Raw genomic sequence first — 6,184 nt, forward strand, 5'->3', positions numbered from 1 at the left:
TTGAAAGCCACCCGTAATGAAGTCTTATTGTTTCTGTTTGTTGCTTGTGCTTCATAAACAAAGCTGGAGCTTGTAATAGTTTTTAGTTTGGTTTCAAGAAGAAAATTCGAACAAAATGCACTAAAAGGAATCTTTGCAAGGAGCTGAGTAGAGTGCACTCATGATCATGATCATGTCTCATATTATGAATCCGGTGGAAATCAAGATAACCACTATTTCTTTTTTTTTCTCGGTCCCCTTGCATCGCCATGAATATCTGAATAGTGCGTTGTATTCATAAAAATCGTAGGAATGCAGCTCCACGCTAAAAATCCGGTTTCAAAAAGCGGAAAGTTGAGGCACGTCTCGAATCAGTTTAGCGCTGTCCGGTTTGGTGGTGGTGCGACAATAAATATCGCTACAATACATCGCTACCCAACAAACATTTTTTGTGGAGTAATAGTTGTTTTGTGGAACCCTCCAGCTAATTTCAGCTGAACAGAGTGTTATTCAGCAACTAATTTTACTTGGGTGGCAATTCCATTTATTATTACCTCGGTGGAACTTTGAATGTTGTTTCGTTAGTAGGAGGAGTTTTAAAATTAGTCAGTCTAATCTTTAGACTTAATTATTTACCAGTTTAACAATGTTCATTAGGTCAGGTTACTAAGAGAAGTGAATATTGTTTAGCAGTGATTTGTTGTAAATAGGACAACCTAATCGAGATGTGTTCAGTGCATCCCCGGTTAGCACGTATGAACAAGCCAGCTCCGGATCATTTGACCGAATGCCGTTTTTGCGGAAAAATGACACTTTTGAGAAAATATAGATACCATGTCAGAAAAAAATGCGAAGCTCATATGATATGAGCCATACTTTATAAATGAAAGCGCGAAGTGTAACTGTGAGTCCTCTAGAAAAATGACATTGCTGGCTAAGTTAACATTACTCCCGGCCGCTTAAGTTGATAGTAACTATGATCATTTTAACATTATCTATATAAGGAATATTGTCTTAAAAAAAGAAGCGTGTAAATGAAGACGACCACGCAAGAATAGAAATTGCATGTTGTTCGGGACGACCATGCTCTGAATAATATAGTCTAAAGAAAAGACAAAAGCATGTTGTTTGGGACGACCATGCTCTGATTGATGTTGTCTAAAGAAAAGACAAAAGCGTGTTGATCGGGACGACCACGCAAGAAAATAAATGGCATGTTGTTCGGGACGACCATACTCTGACTGATGTTGTCTAAAGAAAAGACAGAAGCGCGTTGATCAAGACGACCACGCAAGAAAAGAGAGTGCATGTTGTTTGGGACGACCATGCTCTGATTGATGTTGTCTAAAGAAAAGACAAAAGCGTGTTGATCTGGACGACCACGCAAGAAAATAAATGGCATGTTGTTCGGGACGACCATGCTCTGATTGATGTTATCTAAAGAAAAATAAAGTGTGTTGAATGGGGACGATCATGTAAGAATAGAAATCGCATATTGATCGGGACGACCATGCCTGTTGTCTAGTGAGAGGACAAAAGCTATTAGATCGGGTAGACCAAGCAGGAAACGAAATGGCAAAACAAAGGCTTGGTAAAAAATTCTAACTGTCGTTAATGATTAATGATGTTAGATGGTACAAATCATGATCACAAAAACAATAAGAAAGATAAAACGGATTCTAGGGAAGCAATGAATGACATCAAAATAGCTTTAACAGTCTCAATCATCCACAAGTATGACTGAAAAATCAATTATCCTAGAACTATTTTTGAAGTAGAAGTTTAATTTAAAAACAGACAAAATTGTTTTCGTATTGTAGAAACCCAATATGTTTGAATGTGTGAAAAAATTACTACAAACATTCTAACACTGATCAATAGGATACAAATGTTTTTGTAACAGAGGGTGTTAAACGATTAACGCAACAGCTTGTAGGCTGTGAAACTCCGAAGTTTATTGTTACCAGCAAAGTAATGATTTATCATTAATTTACAAATAAATAAGAACTATGTCATTGAAGTAGCTATGACTATTTTTTTATAGAGAAGAGGGAGGATGTGTGGTATGGGCCAGTCTATAAAATAAGCCAGTCTAAGCCGTTACTGCGTTACTATATTATTTCGCCCTTCAACACTCTCGCATGGATCAATCAGTCGAAAGCAGGCACTCAAAGTGTTTGGCAGTCTAACATAGCTTTTAACGGACGTTGCAGGCTGGGTGATATTTAGCGGTATTCTAAAGTTTCACAGTTTTGAATAGTGATCCTTTATATGAGAGATATGCGGAAGTAAAATGGATCGATTTGGCAACAGTCCAGCAGTGCTGAGTTTGCTCGGTGTCGAAAATAATTTTGTATCACGGACATGACTTCCTCATGGTTGAAAAGTATATTTTGTTTCGTTATAGATCTTTGAGCTACATTTCCAAACTGATAAACAGCAGAAAAAATCAAAAACTAAATACTGCATTGACAAAAATTCAAATTTTTGCTCTATGAAAATCAACTTTTACCGAAATAATTTCAAGCGGATTACATAACTCCTCAAGAGAGGTTCGAAACAAACATAACGCATGTTCGTTTGGCTCTCGCTTTGACAGCTCTCGCTGCTCGATTTGCTCACACTTTGATAGAAATGTCAGTTTCCGCGAATCTATCTTATAAAGGATTTTTTTATCATTATTAACGAGATTTTTAGCCCTTGGCTAGTTCATCTCGGGACCCTTCAGGAAGGAAGTCGTCACTGAAATTTTTTTGTGACTATCTCGGAGATGGGATTCGATCCCAGGTCCTCGGCGTGAGAGGCGTGTGTTCTAACCACTACACCAGGTCCGCCCCCTATAAAGGATTACTAGTTTTGAACACGCTTTTTACTTTTTTTTATGGGGGTGAAGGGATGGTGTATCAGCAAATTTGAAATGGATAAATTACTAAAGTGCACTAGTGTCAGAGAATGGTGGAATATTATCGTTTTTTTCTTAAGTTCTACCTTTAGTAGAATAGTAAAGCATACTAATATACAATCTGTTAAAAAATCTAGAATTTTTTTATGTTAAAAATAATGTTTAACTTTGACAAACAGCTTATCTTGGGAGTTTATGGAAAAACTATTTAGTTTGTCAAAATCATATTGCAAGATCTCTTATAACATTGTAGAGTAATAGTTGAACTATGCACAGAAAACCGATTACTATTTTATCAATAAACAAAAAAGATATAGCATAAACAAAGTGGCCACTTTATAAAATCAACAGTTCTTATATTTACGCACGGCTGTGAAGTAGAAACCTATTGAGAAAAATTGATGAGAGATTTACTATCTAATTTTTCATGCGAACATTCGAAAAATTTCAAACGATTAGATCATGTGTGTATGTTTGTATCTCAATGAAACTTCGCAATTTGCTTTCCTATCCGAGATCTATCGGAAAAAAGATGACCAAAGCATGGTTCGGCAATCAATAACGGGACTAATATGCGGTAATTTTTTATTATGGAATAATTTCGCTTGGTGTACTTTAGAGGATTCTCCGCAGCGTATTTAAGCCAATCGAAAAACTTTGTTTTTCGTTTAGTCATTTGATTCGATTATTTTTTTTGAAATTATTATTTTACTGGGTGTCTACTACCTGAAAAAACCTGGAATTATTAGGGAGTTTTATTCACCCTGGAAAAAAATGGAATTCTCAGGCAATTTTGGTCACAATCAGGGAAATTATTTTGAATTAGGTAGGGCCTGCTTCTCAGCTTAGTGTGTTTATGAGCACTTCCACAGTTATTAACTGAGAGCTTTCTTTGCCAAATTTGCCATTTTCGCATTCGTATATCGTGTGGCAGGTACGATTATACTCTATGCCCAGGGAAGTCAAGGAATTTTCCTTTACGAAAAGATCCTGAACCGACCGGGAATCGATCCCAGACACCTTCAGCATGGCTTTGCTTTGTAGCCGCGGACTCTAACCAGCTAAGGCTAAGGAAGGCCCCAAGATATCATCTATGAAAATATACAAACCACCTCCAAAAACATCTTCTGGGTACGTCGCTGATGTTCATTAATCTGAATCCCATTGCAAGGGAAAGGCCATTTTTTTCTTAAGTTCGAATGGAGTATTTTCTTCATATCTGACATTGTTTATATAAGACATTTCTTCTCTTCTTCAGCATTCTTAGTTTTCAAATTAAAACAAAATCAATTTTTTTTTTAGTTGTGTACACGTTGAAAACAAATAGATATTTTTAATTGAAGTAAAAAAAAATATTTCGAAATTCATCGTTCGATTTGCTTTTGTTTAGGTGTTTCGAAGCCAAACTCCTATCTATGAAAATTACTTTTCAAATAATTTTTGAACACTTGGAAATATCAAGGAGTTTCATTTCTGTTAATGAGCAGACACCCTGTTTTTATCGATGGTAAAAATATGATACAGAAACAGGTTCATGTAATTTGAAACAAAAAATAATGGTCTTTAGGAGTGAAATTTGCAATCAGATCCACTTGACTTCAATTATGGAAATTACCTTTACGCTGAAATGATTCAGTACTAAGCAAGCAATTACCTTGATACTAAAAATTCATGCGTTCTAACCGTACCGCTACTGCTTAGGTGTGCCATGCCACAGATTAGTGAGACATATCTGTTTTGCATAACTAGTGGGTTGTTTTCTGTAGAATTGGGTGGGTCTCCATTCATTTCTGCAGCATTTTATTTCCGTTTCACAGGTTTAGTTTCATGATCGTAAATATGCATTACAACACATTTCCGAAAGACCGCAGGACATCTATAGAATCGTAATAACTGTTCACAAGTATTAAAAATTTCATTTCATTGATTGAAAAATGGAAAAAAAATTATTACGAAATGGAATGATCATCGAATAATACTTTTTAATTTAAATCTAAAATTCAGAATAAATTATTGTTTGTTTGATATTCTTGAAGAAATTTATCAGGCCGTAATTTAAAAAAAAATACACCGGCTAAGGGAGAGCAACACCAATCGTTTTTCCTTCTTTTGTTACCAGTGAATCAAGCTACTTGCAAATCTAAAAATACGAAGCAATGTAACCCAAATGCCGCATAAACTATGGTTTTAAAATCATGAAAAAGAAGTTTACGAGGTGTACTCTTCAAGATATTTCAATTCTTTGTTTTTCTTTTTTTTTTCCTTCTAGAAACCCATCAACTATTGATTTATATTTCAAATTTTTTATGAAGGCATTCTCTATCTTATCCGTATTACTTTCAATTATTTAAGTAAGAGCTGACTGGAAGACATATAAAACATACATCGAAAATTACAACGTGATCGCGATCCTGCAATGAAAATTATATGGCAGGGTTTGCAAAAACAAATTGAAAAAAAGTTTTTCTCATATGAAAAAGAATAAATGGAAAAAAATCACAAAATTTGACCATAGGGTCAAAGACCTTATTGAAAATCTCATCTAAAAATTTTGGAAAAAAAAAGCAAAACGTTGACCGATTTCGGTCATGAGTAAAAATGTTATATACCGATGAGAAGGTACTATATTTTTCAATAATCTAGAAATATTTGATAGATTCAACGATATATCTAAAAATTAAGGATATTCAAAGCTATTTAAAATAACAGGAGAGATTTAAGGTACCCCGGGGCAAATGAGAATATGGGGTAAGTGGGACATTCCGTCATCGCTTATTTAGGAAAAGTTTCTAAAGGGGGCATTCTTCTAGGAAGTTAAATATACATCGATACGGAATATATTTAGTACAACAAATATTGTTATTTTTATTACCATGTGCTCCATGTAACAATAGGGTAATGACTGTTTATTTTGTTCTCAAACGCTAACAGTTGGCGCCAGCGGCAAAAATTACAGACAACAACCTTTCGAACATTCAGTTTCTCTTACCGGCCGCCGAGCGGCGACACTGATGTTTCTATTCTAGTCGCTGATCGCGCTACGCAGGGTTCTCAAATTTCTCAAACTTCCAACACAAGCGCATGGAAGAATGGTAGTCGAGAGCTGTCAAAACGTATGGAAAATAATGAAAAACGTAAATTACTAGCAATTAGGAAACTGTATCGAAAATGTAGTGATTAGAAATCAAGCGTAATATGAATAGATAACTTTTTGTTTTAGGTTCATCTTCCATGGTGATTTCTTTGCTTCAGGATTTCCGTTTTACTACCACTGAAAAAGAGCCATCTATTGCCTTTTCAGTT

This window comes from Aedes aegypti, chromosome 2 (assembly GCF_002204515.2).
Source record: "Aedes aegypti strain LVP_AGWG chromosome 2, AaegL5.0 Primary Assembly, whole genome shotgun sequence".
NCBI lineage: Eukaryota > Metazoa > Arthropoda > Insecta > Diptera > Culicidae > Aedes > Aedes aegypti.